This window comes from Myotis nattereri, assembly GCF_964212035.1.
Source record: "Myotis nattereri genome assembly, chromosome: 2".
NCBI classification, from domain to species: Eukaryota; Metazoa; Chordata; class Mammalia; order Chiroptera; family Vespertilionidae; genus Myotis; species Myotis nattereri.
Window position 1 is genome coordinate 77,684,660 of NC_138076.1, and position 20,247 is coordinate 77,704,906.

A 20,247-nucleotide genomic window follows, 5' to 3' on the forward strand; every position below is an offset into this window, starting at 1 on the left:
TGAACAACAATAGTGGCCAGGTTCAGTATATTTCACATAAACTGTACATCATGGTTACATGTAAAGAAACCCTAATAATATCTTAGGATATTCAAGAAACCACTCATGGAATATCATAGTTTAAATTTATATTACTGTTGAAGAAGTAGAGGAGGTTAGAAAATGATGAAGGATGATATTATGAGTGACACTTTACATGTTTTACAAGAGTCTAAATTTTGAATAATTCCATAATATCTTAATTTAAGGAAGAAAATGAAATGTATGAAACAGTAAGTGTAAACTTGAAATTAGTATTGCAGAACGTTTCCGTATTTGGAAATAGGACTTTTAAAGAGGTAATTAAGGTTAAATAAAGTTCTACAAGTGGGCTCTAATCCAGTATGACTTGTGTTCTTTTTTTTTTATTTTGTAAATATATTTTTATTGATTTCAGAGAGGAAGGGAGAAGGAGAGAGAGATAGAAACATCAAAGATGAGAGGAAATCATTGATCAGCTGCCTCTGGCACACCCCCTACTGGACATCGAGCCCACAACCCGGGCATTGCTCTTGACCAGAATCAAACCCAGGTCCCTTTAGTCAGTAGGCAGACTCTATCCACTGAGTCAAACCAGCTAGGGCTGACTTGTGTTCTTTTCACAACACAGGGAGAGATACCAGGGCACTAATACACAGAAAACAGGCCATTTGAGGACACAGCAAGTTAGCAGCCATCTGAAAGCCAATGATAGAAGACAGGGGAAACTAAACCTGCCAACACTTGATCTTCCAGCCTCTAGAACTGCAAGAAATAGCTTTTGTTTAAGCTGCCCAATATGAGGTATTGTTATGTCAGCCCTAGAAAACTAATGCAGATGCTGATTGATTATATCACCAAGTGAACTGGTATAGACAGAAAGAAGAAAATGTCTTCTAATAAATATATAGACATTTGATTGGTGAGATAAAAAAGCAAAAATTGGGGGGAGTGTATGATATAATAGTAGAAAAAGGGAAGTATCCTATCTAATAAAAGAGAAGCATAGTAATTAGCGTACATCCGCTACCCTTCCCATTGGCTAATCAGGGAGATATGCAAATTAACTGCCAGCCAAGATGGTGGCCGGCAGCCAGGCAGCTTGAAACTAACATGAGACTTGCTTGCTTCAGTGACGGAGGAAACCAACGTTCCCCGCCTGCCTTGCCGGCCTCTGAGCTTGCAGTTTGAAACATAGTTACAAATATAGAAGCTAAACAAAACCCCAGAAACCTGCTTTCAGCGAGCCTGGATCTCAGAGCTGGAGTTGATACAGTGTTTCGATTATAGAACCCAAACAAACCAGATACCTGCTTTCAGCAACAGAGGCCTCAGAGCTGGAGTGAGAGCTAAAGCTGGCCCAGAATAAAAAAGAAAAAGAAAAAAAGGAGCAGTTGGGAGCTTCAGTCACCCGCCAGCCTGAAAACAGCCCTCAGACCCTCACCCAGACTGGCCAGGCACCCCAGTGGGGACCCCCACCCTGAAGGGTGTGTGTCCAGCTGCAAACAGCCATCATCCCCTCACTCAGACTGGCCAGGCTCCCCAGTGGGGACCCCACCCTGAAGGGTGTGTGACCAGCTGCAAACAGCCATCATCCCCTCATCCAGGCTGGCCAGGCACCCCAGTGGGGACCCCCACCCTAATCCAAGACACCCTTCAGGGCAAACCAGCCAGCCCCCACCCGTGCACCAGGCCTCTATCCTATATAGTAAAAGGGTAATATGCCCCCCAGCACTGGGATCATCAGAGCCATGAGGCCTCCCAGCACCGGGATCAGCGGAGCTGAGAGACCTCCCGGCACCGGGAGTAGTGTGACAGGAGGCAGCGCCCAAACCCCCTGATCGCCCTGTGGCTCTGTGTGTGACAGGGGGTGGGGCCACAACAACCTGATTGGCCCTGCTCTGTGCGTGACAGGGGGCAGCTCCCCAACTCCCCAATCGGCCCTGCTCTGAGCCCTACCTGGGGCTGCACCTAGGGATTGGGCCTGCCCTCTGCCACCCTGGAGCAGGCCTAAGCCCGCAGGTCGTTATCTCCTGAGGGGTCCCAGACTGCGAGAGGGCACAGGCCAGGCTGAGGGATGCCCCCCTACCCCCCGAGTGCACAAATTTTTGTGCACCTGGCCTCTAATGGTATATAAAGAAAATATGTTATCCTAACGCTTTTTTTAAAAAAAGAATTTTTGTGAGTTTATTTGAGCCAAACTGTCAACATATGCTGGGAAGCAGAACCTCAAAGAATTGAGATAATGCTCTGGAGACTTGTAGGTTACATCTGTATTTTTAATTTTGAAATTGAAAGAAAAAAACTACTTAACTGGGCTTTGTAGATGATAAAAGAAAATGCCAATTCCATTTCATTGTTGACCATTATTTCTTTCTTGAGGGATGGGCTAAAAGAATCCTCCACTCTCCCACTATTGAAGCCATTACCCTTTTTTCTTCTTTACTCACCTCTTGGGGCATGTGGGAACTATGCCAGAGTACACCAGATGCTCAAGGCCAATTGAAATATTGAAGCCTGGTTTAGGGTACACCAGGTAACCAAGGCTACTCTGAGTCTGGGAATCTTAATCAGTGTGTCAAGGACTATGCAGGTGCATATTAAGGTTACTATTTGGCAAAAAGCCCCTTTTGTCTAAGTAGTACAATACATGTTACTGACCAGCCAGTGTGCTAGGGAGAGGGCTACTGAGGCTGCTTAGGAAAGCTCAGAGCTCAGGTGCTGCTGCTCTGTAAAGCTTGAGAGAGAGCTCAGGTGCTGCTGCTATGTAAGGCTGTGGGTACAGAGGCTGCTGTTGCTGTGTGGGAAAGATGATTTGTTAACTAGCCAGTGTGCTGGTACCTATTGTATGGGACTTTGCTTTGTGAAGAACTGTTTTGTCCAGTGGCTGTGGCTCCTTATTAACAATGGCTATATGGCCACTGGCTCCTACAATAAAGACTTTCTTATACACCCACGACTTCTCATGGCTTCTCTGTCTACCACCAACTGTCCAAGAAGGTCCAGCCACTGTCAGAGGGGCCCCGGCAGTTAGTGTAACACGGCAGGATTCCAAAAACTATGTGGACTTAGAGCAGCCGTGCTCTGAGAGGGCAAAAGTAATTATTTACACACTTAAAGAAAAGAATGTCAGGAAAAGGTATGGAAGATGGGCTGATATCTGGTTATCACTCATTCCTTTTTTTAAAGGGCAAAATACATAGTTACTTATAGAAAAAGCAATATGGACTGATTATTGTCTCTTGATGTTATAAAATGTTATTTGTCTCCATGGAATTCTGAGTGAGAAGGCTAGGAAAACATAATAAATTAATTAATCTGGATAATTATGTACCTCACTTTACTATATTACTACTGATAAACTGATTGTAAAACAGTTTTCCAAACACATGTAAACATGTTGAAATATTTTACAGCATACATTAGGCCCGTAATTCTGCATAATTTCATAGATTTTGGCTTGTAGTCTTTGAACTTCTACCTCCTACAATTTTACCTGTCACCTCTGATTTATGTTAGTGAGCACTTGATAAAATATTTGATAACAAAAATGACATAACTCACAGATCTGGTTATTTTAAATATAAACTTCATTATAGGGTTAACTTAAAACACACAGGACCAAATAAAATATATCTCAGGTAAGTGAAGCTGCGAGTACCTATTGATACATTCAACTATATAAGCATGTATCTTATATGTACATGCATATATAAGCATATATACATGAGTGTATATTAGCATGTACTTTATATACTCTTTTCAGCTCATATTATTTTAATATTATACCTATATTTGATTGTGGTGTTTCAGATTGAAAACATAATAGTCAGTAATATTTTATATTTAATATATCCCTGATTTTAAAACATACAGACACTTACTATTAAATTGATTCACTTTTCATATGGAGGGCATGAATACAATTCCTGAGTTGTTGGCTAGTATTTGTAATTGTGATTTTGTTATTCTCTGTCAGAGTGTCTTTTTCTTATATCCATCCGTCCGTCCATCCATCCATCCATCCATCCATCCATCCATCCATCCATTTAATCTTTCTTCCTTTTATCCCCCCTCTCTTATTTTCCTCTTCTTTTCTATCCCCTTCCCTCTATGCTATTCACTCAATATCTGTCATCCAATTTGAAGGCCTGGGAGGAGTGTGATGGTGGATGGTGGATGGGAGTAAAGAGAAGCATCTGTAATACTTTCAACAATAAAGATAGATTTAAAAAATAAAATAACAAATCAGTATTCCTCATTGGAGATTAAAAAGGAAGAACAACTTCTCCTACCATTTTCCTCTGGAAGAAGAGTTGACAGATGTAGGTCAATAAGAATGCTCCATCCCCTGGCCATGGTATTTGTTCCAAGAATGTCCACATGATTCCAATTGGGTTAGTTTAAAGCAGCGGTTCTCAACCTGTGGGTCGTGACCCCTTTGGGGGTCGCCTAAGACCATCGGAAAACACATATATAATTACATATTGTTTTTGTGATTAATCACTATGCTTTAATTATGTTCAATTTGTAACAATGAAATTGGGGGTCACCACAACATGAGGAGCAGAACTGCATTAAAGGGCCGCGGCATTAGGAAGGTTGAGAACCACTGGTTTAAAGTCTGTTCTAGGAATTTCTGCCACATCTATATAAAAAGATTGTCTCTTTCCACTAGGGTGACTAAACTGAAAATCATATGTATGGGGTTCCTATAGCCATTGTAACAATTTCCCACCAACTTAATGCTTAAAACAGCACAAATTTATTATTTCAAAGTTTTGGAGTTTAGAAACCTAAACTCAAGTTATCAGCAAGGCTGTGTTCCATACCAAGATGTCAGGGGACAATCTGTGGCCTTGCCCTTTTCAGGTTCTGGAGGTTACTTTTTTCTCACCTCATACCCCTCCACCCTTTTCTTTCTGTCATCACATCTCTTTTTCTGACTCTGATCCTCCTGGGTCCCCCTTAGCAGGTACCCTTTTGGTTATATCAGGCGTATTCAGATATACAAGGAAAACTCCATCTCAAGGTTCTTAACTTATTTTATTTTTATTCTTAATGCATTTTTATCACTTTGTTATTTTTAAGTGAATTTATTTGGGTGAGAATGGTTAATAAAATTATATAGGCTCCAGGTATACAGTTACACAATACATTTGTATATTATATTGTGTTGACCACCCTAAGTCAAGCCTACGTTCATCAACATTTATGCTCCCAAGATCCTTAACTTCATTACATTCGCAAAGCCCCCTTTACCATACAAGTAATGTATACAGAGGTTCTGGAGATTAGAAAGTGAACATCTTTGGCGGAGGGAAGGCAGTGACGTCAGATGGATGTAGGAGGAATATGTTATTTAGCATAGCTTATTAAGAAAGGGGATATTATGCCTTTACAGGAGGAAATAATTCGACTGAGAAATAGGATGACAGAGTTTAAATAATGTTTTTTGAGTCACTGAATTGAGCTCTATGTGAAGCTAGCACCGCACCTGGACCTTCACTTAAATTAATTAAATTTTCATCTTCTTCCCCCAACTTAAGTTAAAATGTATTGCACTTTAAATATAAACTATTTCTCTTAAGGCTCTGAATAATCATTTCCCTACCTATATTTTAGTCTCAACTTTTAGTTCTGTTACTTTGGCTTTTCAAATTCAATTACATTTGCCTCTTCCCCATTCCTGCCAGCACCCCATTCCACCTGGTTTTCTCTCCCTCCCACTTTCTCTAAACATTCCTTGTTATTCATCTTTCACTCTAAATACCACTTCCAGAGGAAAAACTTTATTGAATGTGTAAAATGAAGAAATACAGTATATGCTTTTGGAGCACCTTACATTTATTTGCAATAGCACCACAATTACAGTAAATTTGTATTAGAATATTTTATGAACTAACTTTGCTACCGAACTAAAATTTGAATAAGCACACATTACCATGAGTGTAATTACAATGCTGTATCTTCTGCACCTGGCACACATGGGTACTCAATACAGTAAATAGTTGAAAGCAAAATGAAATCATATGATGGTTAGAACTTTGCTCTTGGGTTGAATGCACAGAATGTAAATAAATTCAGAATTTCAGATTTGCTAACTTAAATATATCGCTAAGATTTAGACTGAAGCAATGATATTATTATTACTTATTCTACAATTTCTTAACCATCAACAAACTGAACAATCCAAATATTTACTCAATATCTCATGCCAATGGCTCTTTCTAAAACCAAGGAAAATTCTTAAAAATCTTGTAAAGTGCTACTTATATTTTTAAAGCTAACTAAAAACAGTAAGATTAGTAGAATTATAATTCACCTCCTGAGTAAACCAAGTAAATACACATTTCTTCTTTTTTCATAGTTGATTTACACATTTGGATTCCCTGAATTCTGAAAAGTGGGAAATATCAAAAATATAAACTAAAATGTTTGCAATAGTAAGATTTTTCATTGATAACCTACTGTGGCAAATATGGGTTTTTTTTTTAGAAAGTTGTAATTGTTGTAGTCTGTTGGATGTCCCAGAGGGCAATAAAACAAGAAAAAGAGATGTGTTAAGATAATTTTTTCATTGGGGTAAAGGAGGATTTTAATTTGGTGACAATAGCCAAAATGGTAGGCATTCAATAATTTCAGGATATTTCAGTCCTCAATTAACTTTCACCTTGACTATTTTTTTCACCTTGACTATTAACCCTTCCTCTCTCTGGTTCTAATTTTATCTAACAAAAATGTCATTAGATTTGATCTCACTTAGAATTCAAGTTTTAAATGCTAACACAAAGAACAAAATAAAACATCGCTTTTTTGAAGGCCTGTTGTAATACTGCCCAAAGCTCTGGTATGAACTAAAATCTCCTAGTACATATGCTCTCGACACACTAATTAGAGATGTGCATTCCTAAAACACCTTCCTTATTTCTTTACCTTATAATCACCATTTCAATACTTAAAAGCATTTTTTTTTCAAAGACCAGTTGAAATTCTTATAGGTGTGTTACCTGATGTCCTCAGATTAAGGTAATACATTAGAATGTAAACTTCACTAGTGGAAAACAGATATTTTAGCCACATATTTACTTGCAATTCCCTTCATTGGGATTAGAATAGAGTTGGCCTCCAGTAACTATTTTGCTGGGTAAACAAATGCTTGCAACAGAATGAGTGAATAAATGATTAATGAATTAGTTTTTCATTTTTTTGTATAAAAATGAAAGCTTTAAAAATAACACCAAATCAAGCCAAGTAAGTGTTTGATTTAGACACAAAATACCAGTGCACTCTTGAAAGTAAGTTAAATTTGTTGGCCAATTATTTCTTTCATATTTAAAGGAGTTGAGTTATTTAATATTAATATATTTCTACTTTGTAAATGCTGATATAAATATTGAAAAGATATTTATACCACTATCCCAGAAAAATCTCTATTTCACAATGTGGAAATTTCCTATAAGACTTCTTACAAGAGTTTGAAAAATCATATAAAGTTGAAGCCAGCAAAGAACATCAACTTGGTGGATGGTTTAATTCAGGCATTTCCTAACTAGTATATTCTGATAAATTAAGGCAAAGAAGGCTTTGTGCCTGACAAGATTATTTTCTTAAATATTTCCTAAAACTCTGGATGAAAGAAAACTATGTCTACCAATGAAGCAATCCTATCTAATAAAAGAGAAACATGGTAATTAGCCGTAACTTCGCTACCCTTCCCATTGCCTAATCAGTGAGATATGCAAATTAACTGCCAACCAAGATGGCGGTCGGCAGCCAGGCAGCTGACACGAACAGGGAGGCTTGCTTGCTCCAGGGATGGAGGAAGCCAGGTTCCCCGCCTGCCACTGCCGGCCTCTCAGATGCTCTCTAAGAAACTTTGTTACAAATATAGAAGCTCAGAAACCTGCTTTCAGCAGCCGAGGTCTCAGAGCTGGAGCCGAGCCTTAGAGCTAAAGATGGCTCTCAGCTCGAGTGACAGCCATAGAAGATAAATAAATCCCAGAATAAAAAAGAAAAAAGAAATAAAAGAGAGGTTGGGAGCTTCAGTCACCTGCCAGACTGAAAACGGCCCTCAGCCCCTCACCCAGACTGGTCAGGCACCTCAGTGGGGACTCCCAACCTGAAGGGGGTTTGACCAGCTGCAAACAGCCATCATCCCCTCATCCAGGCTGGCCAGGCACCCAAGCGGGACCCTCACCCTGATCCAGGACACCCTTCAGGGCAAACCAGCCGGCCCTCACCCGTGCACCAGGTCTCTATCCTATATAGTAAAAGGGTAATATGCCTCCCAGCACCGGGATCAGCAAAGCCGCAAGGCCTCCCGAACCTGGGATCAATGGAGCCGCGAGGCCTCCCAGCACTGGGATCAGCTGAGCAGCGAGGCCTCCCAGCCTGGGATCAGCAGAGCCATGAGGCCACCCGAACCCGGCATCAGCTGAGCAGTGAGGCCTCACTGCCCTGGTGTCAAGCGGAGCCGCGAGGCCTCCTGGCCCCTGGAGCAGCATGACAGGGGGCAGCGCCCAAACCCCCTGATCACCCTGCGGCTCTGTGTGTGACAGAGGGTGGGGTCACAACCTCCCTATCCGCCCTGCTCTGTTCGTGACAGGGGCAGGCGCCCCAACCCCCTGATCGGCCCTGCTCTGTGCCTGATAGGGGGGAGCTCCCCAACCCCCTGATCGGCCCTGCTCTGTATGTGACAGGGGTGGCGCCACAACCTCCTGATCTGCCCTGTTCTGTGCATGACAGGGAGTGGCGCCACAACCTCCCCATGGACCCTGCCTTGAGTGTGACAGGGAGCGGTGCCCCAACCCCCCAATTGGCCCTACCTTGAGCGTGAATGAGGGTAGCATTGCAACCTCCTGATCCGCCCTGCTCTGTGCATGACAGGGGGCGGCACCCCAACTCCCCAACTGGCCCTGCTCTGAGCCCGACCAGGGGCTGCGGGGCAGGCACCTAGGGATTGGGCCTGCCCTCTGCCACCTGGGAGTGGGCCTAAGCCAGCAGGTCGTTATCACCCGAGAGGTCCCAGACTGCGAGAGGGCACAAGTGGGGCTGAGAGATACCCCCCCGCCCCGGCCAGTGCACAAATTTTTGTGCACCAGGCCTCTAGTAATATATATAATGAGCATTCCCTACCTTGTAACATTAATTATTGTGCCTCTGTGCCACCAACATCTGATTTTTCTCTAGATGTGGGCAATGTAAGGTTCATGCTGAAATGTTCTTAACACACCATGGCAATTTTATTGCCATAATTCAGAAGTATATAATAGATGCACATATATACAGGGTATCCCCAAAAATGTATACACACTCTGAATAATTATTAATTCCAATGGGTTAAATCTGAAATGAAAGAAGCATCAATTGAGCTACCAGTGTGTATACATTTTTTGGGATACCCTGTATTTGAATAACTTTATAATAAATGCATTCTTCTGTGATTTTTTAAAATATATTTTATTGATTTGAGAGAGTAAGGGAAAGGGAGAGATAGAAACATCAATGATGAGAGGGAATCAAGGCATGCCTGATTCTGTGGATTGAGCCTGCAACTCCGGAATATGCCCTTTACTGGAATCAAACCTGGGATCCTTCAGTCCGCAGGCCAATGCTCTACCCACTGAGCCAAAACCAGCTAGGGCTAAATGCATTCTTCTGGAATAATTTTAAGATGATATCAAAATAGAAAATTTCTGTCTAATCAAAATAGATGTGCAATTTCCCAAACCACTTATTACATTTTAATTATTTCCTATAACATTAAAGCATCTGTTTCATATAATAACTCTGGAAAAATGAATTTTATTGTCACAATGTTTACAATATACTCTATCTATTACAACAATGGACAATATCTTAATTTTAGAAAGATGCATTTAAGCATATCCTATTGCACCAGAATTGAAAGGGGAACTTCTCAACTCTCATGGCATTTTTAAAACTAATATATTATTCCTTAAAACATGCCAACAACAAAAAGGGAGGAAAGAGGCAAGAAAAATAGATTTAAATATTTTTTTAACTTGAGTGTTTTCTTAGACAAAAGCCTAGATAGGGAATAAAGTGTATATACTCTCAAGCACTTTAATTTTTGCTATAAAAATGAAAGATGTATCATTGCATTGCTTATGTAATACTTTTAAATTTATCTTTTGTATCTCTTTTGAAATGCCTCTATATTTTTTACAGACATCCTTCCTGTTAAAACAATATTACATGAAAAAGGAAAAGGAGATCATATCTAACATTGAACATTTTATTTAAACATCAATTATGATTAATAAGCTGTTAAAATATAGGAAATATAGTCATTAATATAATAATTGTGTATGATGTAATTTGGGTTTTAAACTTATTGAGGTGATCACTTCATAAGTTATATAAATATCTAACGATGATGTTGTACACTTGTAACGATGATGTTATACTGGTATAGTATATCAACTGTAATTGAAAATAAAATAAAAAAATAAAATAAATATATTGGTAGATTGTTCGTGAAACCCAAAATAGAGTGTAGCATAGTATAATAAAACAGTAAGTATAAACTATTATTAAGGTGAAAATCTGTGTTTTTTAAACCAAGGATTTTTCTGGAAAACAAAAAAGAAAAAGACTAACAAAGAATTGTCATTCTAATCCACTCACAATCACTTACCTTCATAAAACATGTCTAATTCTGTTGTTTTGTTACTTGCTTCATTGGAAAAAGAGAAACATTATTAGATCACAATTCAAATATTCTCATTTGTAGTTCATAAGGGATATGTTATAGATAAGAAATTCATTTTCTTTATTGTATTTCTCTTTAAATCTAATATTTGTTAGGGGATTGAATCACCATTGAATGATTTATATAACAAAATATGTATTTCTTATTACAAGCTTTTATTGCTAAAATTTTAAACTCAATTTGTATTGCCCATATATTAGGAAAAGAAAAAAACAACTGTGTTCTAATGTTAGTGTTTCTTTACTGTCTTCAAAAGTTTAGTGATTGTCTTATTCCTATCTCAGAAAGACATGACTTAGGGAAGAAAATAACACTCCTCTTTCAGTTTAAAAACCAGTAATTAAGATTTCATTAAATATATATGTATATATAAAACTTCATTTCGTGTTAGTAAATCTGTATTCAAAATAATAAAATATGATCAGCATATTTTAGACCATATGCATTCTCTAAAAAAATGGGATTTTTAAAATCCATCTGATAAAATATATAATATTAACTGAATCATGTATATTTTTTTAGAATGAAGCCACTTTGGAATTTCTATAACATTTATTATTTATGTTTTTTCTTAGGAACTAATAATGACATTTAAACAGTACTCTCTAATATAAAAGTTTATATTATGTGTACTAAATTATGTATTGTATGATTTATTTTTATGCACATAGTTAAGTGTGTGGATAGGAATTTGAGTATATTATATTTATAGTTCAGATTCCATGAAAATTAAGTTCATTAGAGCACAGCAATTATCAAATAATTTGGTTTTATCAAAATTGTTTATTAAATATTAGTTCTAGTCTCAAAATATATCTAGGAAAAAATAGTGGAAATTATTTTGACATTTAAGCATGCCGGTCTCATTTGACTAGATCTGGAAACAATTAGTATAATAATCACAACAAAATAATTAGAATATTTAAGTTCATTTAACAAAACATTTTTGACCAACCAATGGGAAAGTGTTTAACTGATACCATCCCAGAGGATGTGAAAATTTGAATGTTTTGTTATTTCTCTCTTTCTCTCTCTCTCTCTCTCTCTCTCTCTCTCTCTCTCTCTCTCTCTCTCTCTCCAGACTGCCCTGCTTACTAGTGCCCTCAACTACCCCATAAACCACATTGAAATGATCCATATTGTACAATTATCTTCCAGAGAATGATTTGTGAGAACAATTCTGATTTATTTTTATAAAAGTCAGAATATAATAGAAAGTAAATTTTTCAGAGAAAAAAAATTACATACCAATCTCTGTCAAATTTCAATGCAGTAGTCCAGGACAAAATAGTAACTCCAAAAAAATAAATTTATGTAAAAAAATAAAGGGAAATTGCAGGAACAGAGGTCATCTCTCTGTCAGTGAAGCATTGATATCTCTACTTTTTGCCAACACTGGTAAGGCTGGGATGACTTTAGTGTAATGCACTATTGAGGGTAGTGGGGTCTTTTGGCTAAGGTGGCATTCTACCATGGCTTGGAGAAGCTTTTAGATTGCATGGAATCTGGGTATTACTGGGGCAGGGGCAGTAGATTCCTGCCTGGTGCTGCATGAGTTGGCAGTGCCAGTCTGAGAAAATTGTCAAGCTATTTATTGGCTGACATTAAATACAATAAGATTTAAAAAATAAGTCCATCTTTGGGAAAATTGGTTGTCAGATTTCTCAATGTTGCATAAGGAAAGTATAAGTATGAAGAGGGGAAGGTTACAATAAGGTATCTATCTATATATATATATATATATATATATATATATATATATATATATATATATATATATAAACCTAAGCAACCATCCGACTGTTTGACTGTCCCACCGGTAGCTATGATGTGCACTGACCACCAGGAGGCAGATGCTCAATGCAGGAGCTGTCATGCTGCAGTGACTTGGCAGCTGCGGTTCTTGGGTGATGCACCTGGAACCAGAGAGGAGGGAGCCCAATTCTGGGGTGCATCACCGGAGAACCACCCTCTTGCAATCTGGGACCTATTGGGGGATATCAGAGATCCAGTTTCAGCCTGATACCTGTAGGCCAGGCTGAGGGACCCCACCAGAGCACAAATCCATGCACTGGACCTCTAGTGTGACATCCTATATAATAAAAGGCTAATATGCAAAATTGACCAAATGGTGGGACAACTGGTTACTATGACACACACTTACCACCAGGGGGCAGACACTTAACGCAGGAGATGCCCCCTAGTGGTTAGTGCACTCTCACAGTGGGAGCGCCACTCAGTCAGAAGCCAGCCTCATGGCTGGAGAGTGCAGCAGTGGCGGCAGGAGCTTCTCCCACCTCCATGGCAGCACTAAGGATGTCCGACTGACAGCTTAGGCCTACTCCCGGACCTAAGCTAGCAGTCAGACATCCCCTGAGGGCTCCTGTACTGTGAGAGGGTGCAGGACAGGATGAAGAATCCCCCCACCCCCCGAGTGAACAAATTTCATGCACTGGGACTCTAGTTAAATAATAATTAGAAGTATAAGTTTGAACTCATTTAAGATAGGTAGTTAAGTAGCTAGATCAGCCGTGGGCAAACTACGGCCTGCGGGCCGGATCCGGCCCATTTGAATGAATTTATATTAGTTCACACAAACACTCCATCCATGCTTTTGTTCCGGCCCTCCTGTCCAGTTTAAGAACCCATTGTGGCCCTCGAGTCAAAAAGTTTGCCCACCCCTGAGCTAGATCAATCAACAGATAAAAAGAAATAGATATGTGTTGGTATGTATGTGTGCACGCATATATATGTGTATTTCTTTAGACTTCTAACAAAAGGATCTAGGAAACAGTGCCCAAATAGCACATTTAGTTTTTATAAGTTGGATTTCATGTACCATTTTCCACATAAAGTTTCCATAGTTCACTGGATTCTGGGACTGAAACAAGGAATGCACAAGATGATTCTGGAATATCTTGAGCTAGACATAGAAAATATTCAAAGAATAATAGAGACATAATTCAGTTCAACTATACTCAAAATCACTGCATGGTGTGTGTGTGTGTGTGTGTGTGTGTGTGTGTGTGTGTGTGTGTGTGTGTGAAAAGTGACCATCTGATTTTTAACAGCTTTATTTAGGTATAACTGATGTACAAAAAACTACACATACTTAATGGAGTAAAATTTGATGAGTTTGGACATGTGCATATACCCACGATAAAGTCACACTTTTCAAGAGAGTAGACATATTGAACATTTCCCAGTTTTATGTGTCCCCTTCTTTTGTTTGTGGAATATTTTTCGTGTGATATGAACACGTAAATTAGATCTACCTTTTTAACAAAGCTTGAAGTGCACAATACTATATTGCTAACTATAGACACTGCGTTTACAACAGGTCTCTAGAATTTTTCACTTAGTGTAACTGAAATTTTATACACATTGAACAACAGCTCACTATTTTGCACACCTTCTTACCCCTGGAAACCACTATTATATCTGTGGCTTCTATGAGTTTTCTTATTTTTTATATTAAAATAAGTGAAATTTTGTTCTACTGTGTCTACCTTATTTCATAATTTTCTTCAAATTGTGGCATAAGTAGAATTTCCCTTTTTTTAAGGCTAAGATAATCCCATTATAAGTTAGATTTTCTTTATCAATTCACCTGTTAATGGGAATTTGAGTTGGTTTTTAGATCCTGGCTATTGGGAATGATATTGCAATTAATATTAAAGTATAGCTATGTCTTCAAGATCCTGATTTCAATTCTTTTGATATATACACAGAAGTAAGATAGCTGAATCACAAGGTAGTTTTATTTTGAATTGTTTGAGTATCTTCCACATTATTTTCTATGGCTATTGTACCATTTTATATTCCCACAAAGTGTTTAAGGGTACCAATTTTTCCATAACTTTGTCAACACCTGTAATATTTTATTTTGATAATAGCCATCCTATTAGATACATGCTTGAGATATACTACAGATGCATCTCAAAACTTACATAGAAAAACTAGAGGCCTGGTGCACAAAATTCATGTGGGGGCCGGGAGGGAATGTCAGCCCGGCCTGCACCCTTTTGCAGTCCGGGACATTGGCTCCTAACCACTCAACTGCCTGCCTGTCTGATTGCCCATAACCCCTCTGCCTGCCTGCCTGCCTGATCCCCTTAACTGCTCACCTGACTGCCTGATCATCCCTACCACCTATGCCTGCCTGCCTACCTGATCGCCCCTAACCAGTCACCTGCCTGCCTGATTGCCCCTAACTGCTCGCCTTCCTACTGATTGCCCCTATCCACCTTTGCCTTGGCACCCGCCACCACGGCTTCTTCCAGAAGGACGTCTGGAATGAGGTCAGTAAGGTCATTTGGCTATCTGGTCTAATTAGCATATTACACTTTTATTATTATAGACTAGAGGCCCGGTGCACAAAAATTTGTGCACTGGGGGGGGGGGGTCCCACAGCCCAGCCTGTGCCCTCTCGCAGTCTGGGACCCCTTGGGAGATAACGCCCTGCTGGCTTAGGCCTGCTCCCTGGTGGCAGAGGGCAGGCCTAATCCCTAGGTGCAGCCCCTGGTCGGGGTCAGAGCAGGGCCAATTGGGGAGTTGGGGTGCCGCCCCCTGTCATGCACAGAGCAGGGCAGATCAGGAGGTTGCAATGCCACCCTCAGTCACACTCAGGGTAGGGCCGATTGGGGGGTTGGAGCATCGCCCCCTGTCACACTCAAGGCAGGGTCGATGGGGAGGTTGCGGCACCACCCCCTCTCACTCACAGAGCAGGGCCCATCAGGGGGGTTGGGGCGCTGCCCCCTGTCACGCACAGAGCAGGGCCCATCAGGGGGTTGGGGAGCTCCCACCTGTCACACACAGAGCAGAGCTGATCAGGGGGTTGAGGATCTCCCCCCTGCCACTCACAGAGCAGGGCCGATAGGGGAGTTGGGGCACCACCCCCTGTCACACTCAGAGCAGGGTGTATCAGGGGAATGGGGCACCACCCTCTATCACCCACAGAGCAGGGCCCATCAGGAGGTTGGGGCACTGCCACTCTCAGGCTCAGGGCAGGATTAATGGGGAGGTTATGGCTCTACCCTGTCACACAGAGAGCAGGGCCCGTGGGGGGGTGGGGAGGTTGCGATGCCACCCTCAGTCACACTCAGGGTAGGGCCGATTGGGGGGTTGGAGCACTGCCCCCTGTCACACTCAAGGCAGGGTCGATGGGGAGGTTGCGGCACCACCCCCTGTCACTCACAGAGCAGGGCCAATCAGTGGGTTGGAGAGCTCCCCCCTGTCACACATAGAGCCACAGGGTGATCAGGGGGTTGGGGAGCTCCCCCTATCAGGCACAGAGCAGGGTTGATCAGGGGTTTGGGGTGCCTACCCCTGTCACGAACAGAGCAGGGCGGATAGGGAGGTTGTGGCCCCGCCCCCTGTCACACACAGAGCCGCAGGGTTATCAGGGGGTTTGGGCGCTGCCCCCTGTCATGCTGATCCTGGTGCCAGGAGGCCTCTTGGCTCTGCTGATCACGGCACTGGGAAGCATATTTCCCTTTTATTATATCGGACAGAGGCCTGGTGCATGGGTGGGGGCCGGCTGGTTTGCCCTGAAGGGTGTCCTGGATCAGGGTGGGGGTCCCCACTGGGGTTCCTGGCCAGCCTAGATGAGGTGTTGATGTCTGTTTGCAGCTGGTCACACACCCTTCAGGGTGGGTGTCCCCACTGGGGTGCCTGGCCAGTCTGGGTGAGGGGCTGAGGGCTGTTTTCAGGCTGGAGGGTGACTGAAGCTCCCAACCACTCCTTGTTTTTTGTTGTTTTTTTTTAATTCTGGGCCAGCTTTAGCTCTGGCTCCAGCTCTGAGGATTCCGCTGCTGAAAGCAGGTATCTGGTTTGTTTGGGTTCTATAATCGAAACACTGTATCCACTCCAGCTCTGAGATCTCGGTGGGCTGAAAGCAGGTTTCTGGGGTTTTGTTTAGCTTCTATATTTGTAACAATGTTTCAAACTGCAAGCTCAGAGGCTGGCAAGGCAGGCGGGGAATGTTGGAGTCCTCCATCACTGAAGCAAGCAAGTCTCATGTTAGCTTCAAGCTGCCTGGCTTCCGGCTGCCATCTTGGCTCTCATTTAATTTGCATATCACCCTAATTAGCCAATGGGAATTGTAGCAGATGCCTGCTAATTACCATGTTTCTCTCTTATTAGATAGGATGATAATCTTTCTATATGCAAAAGCCTAAGTGACCATTTGACTGTTTGACCATTCAACCATTCGACCAGTAGCTATGATGCACACTGACCACCAGGGAGCAGATGCTCAATGCACAAGCATGGAAACATGGAACAGACTGGTGAATCTCAGAGGGAAGGGAGTGTGGGAGGGGGAAGATATTAACCAAAGTTCTTATATTCATCCTAGAGGCCCAGTGCATGGATTCGTGTACTCGGTGAGGTCCCTGGGCCTAGCTTGTGGAGATTGTGTCAAAATTGGCAGTCTGACATCCCCTGAGGGGTCCCGGGTTGTGAGAAGGTGCAGGTCAGGCTGAGGGAAACCCCCTGGTGCACAAATCCATGCGCTGGGCCTCTAGTTCTATTATAATAGCAGAAACATAAAAATACCTCAAATTTCCATTAACAGAATACTTACATTAATTGTCACTTGTCTGATCATATAATCTCTTCTTACCTTTCCTCCACTCACTCTTCCTTCTAGACTCATTCACTCCCCTCTATATTCCTATGAAAGAAAAGCCTTTACACTTAACCTTTGAGACACATATAATACTATTGGAGCCTTCTTCCTATTGTAATAGTCCTCCTCCCCCTTCTGCTGTTTTTTTATAATAAAGTCTATATTTAATTTAATTGAGATATAAATGTACTATAACATTGTATTAGTTTTTGTTGTACAACATAATGATTCAATATTTGTAGATATTATGATATGAACACTACTATACATCTAGTTAACATCATTGTCACACATACATTTTTTTCTTGTGATGAGAATATCTACTTGTAATTTCAAGATCTACTTACTTATCACATTTCAAGTTTTCAATACAGTATTATTAACTATCTTCATCATGTTGAATGTTAATCCCCATGACTTATTTATTTTATAATTTGAAGTTTGTGCCCTTTAATGAACTTCTTCCATTTAACACCCCCTGCCTCTCACAACCACTAATCTATTACCTCTATCTATGAATTCAATTTGTTTATTTGTTTGTTTTTAGATATCAGATGGTATTTGTATTTCTCTGTCTTACTTATTTTACTTAGCATAATGCCCTTAAGGTCCACCTGTTTTGTTCCAATGATCAATGGAACAGTATAGAGAGAACAAAAATATGGCCAATTAATTTATGACAGAGGAGCCAAGAATATGCCATTAGGAAAGGATCATCTCTTCAATAAATGCTTTTGGGAAAACTGGGGAGTCACATGCAAAAGACTAAAATGAGACCATTATTTTATACACACAAAAATTAACTCAAAGTAGATTAAAGATTTAATTAAAAACTGGAACCAAAACCTCCTAGAAGAAATTATAAATGGTAAACTCCTTGATACCAGTCTTGGCAATTTGTTTATTTGTTTTTGTGGGGTTTTTTGCAACTAAAAGCAAAGGAAAAAAACTTAAAAATAAACATGTGTGACTACATCGAGCTAAAAAGCTTCTGCACAGCAAAGGAAATCATCATCAAATTTAAAAGGTAACTTATTCAATATAGGTAAATATCTGTAAATAACATAGCTTATAGATATGTATGTAATATACAAAATATATTAAGAACTTATCACTTAATAGCAAAAAACACAAACAATTTTATTTAAAAACTAGAGGCCCGTTGCATGAAGAGGTTCATGCAATAGGCCTTCCTTCCCCTGGCTGCCGGCACCGGTTTTCCTCGGCACCCGGGACCCAGGCCTTCGCTCCGGCCGCTCGCTCCAGCCGCAGTGGAGAAGCCAAGCCTCTTCAGTCTTCTTCAGCCTTCAGTCTTCTTTGCTCTACACCTGTGTATGCAAATTAACTGCTACCTTTGTTGGGTTAATTTGGATACTCATTTGATTGGCTGGTGGGCGTAGCAGAGTGACACCAATTTGCATGCTTCTCTTTTATTAGTGTATACTAGAGGCCCGGTGCACAAATTTGTGCATGGGTAAGGTCTGGCCGGTTTGCCCCAATGAGGATCCATCGGTCTGGGCCAGTGGGGATGAGGGGTGGCAGATGGTTGGCTGGCTGGCCCCATCACCAATCGGGGTGTTGGGGACTGATCTGGGGGTGGGTCAGTGGGATGGGGGAGCAATCAGGGCCTGGATCAGGCTGATTGGCTGCCGCAGTGTGCGTCATAGCCACTGGTCATTCTAGTTGTTCTGGTCATTCCACCATTCTGGTTGCTGGACTTTCATATATAGTGATTGGAAGGGGACTAAACAGATTTTTCTCAAAATGTCATACAAATGGCCAAAAGGGACGTAGAAAGATGTTCAACATCACTAATGGCTATTACCAAAAAGATTAGGAGAAAAAAAAAAAAGCAAGATGTGGAGAAAAGGGATTGCTTATGTTCTGTTGATGATGGAAATGTAAATTGGCACAGCCATTATGGAAACTAGTATGGAAGTTTCTCAAAAAATTAAAAGTAGAACTGCCATATGATTCAGAAATTTCACTTCTTGGTATTTATAAAAAAAGAAAAAAATACTAACTCTGAAAGATATCTGCACCCCATGTTCCTTGCAGTGTTATCTAAAATACTCAGCTTTTTGAAGCAACCTAACCACACAGTCTTGAACCAAATAGTTTACTTGTAATCTGCACAAATGAAAGATACATCCATAAACCTTTCCAACAGGCAATGGTAAATTTTTCTTATCAGGGCATAGGACCAATATATAGTATAATGCAACATAATGGCATAAAGCCCACAATGATGGATCAGTTTCTGGCCAAACATTTAAAGATACATGTACTTATGTATAAATGACTAAATCGCTAAGTAAAGATCCTAGACAGATGACAGCAGATTAAATGAAAATGCAGGTAAGAAGTGAAAGTTTCATCAGTAAACTAACATATTTTCTGGTAATGAAGGTTCACTGTTCTTTTCTACACAGTACTAAAGTACAGGTGCAGTGAAGGCTCTGACTTTTTGGAAAGGTCACTGAAGTAAGAGATCAACTAAAGGACTTGTATGCATGCATATAAGCATAACCAATGGACATAAGACACTGGGGGATAGGGGAGGCTAGGGGACTGTCTAGGGCGGAGTGATAAAATGGACACATATGTAATACCCTTTGTAATACTTTAAGCAATAAAAAAAAAAGAATAAGTCTAAAAAATATAGAAATTTATACTTAACAACTTGCATAATGTGTGCAGAGACTAACACACTGAGAGATTTGTAAGTCAATCTAAAACACTTAAAGATTAATATAATTGTTATGTAAAACTTACAAAGTAATTTAAAAATGTATCAGCATGTTTGATCTTTATATTAAACTAGAGGTCTGATGCACAAAATTCATGCCAGAGTAGGCCT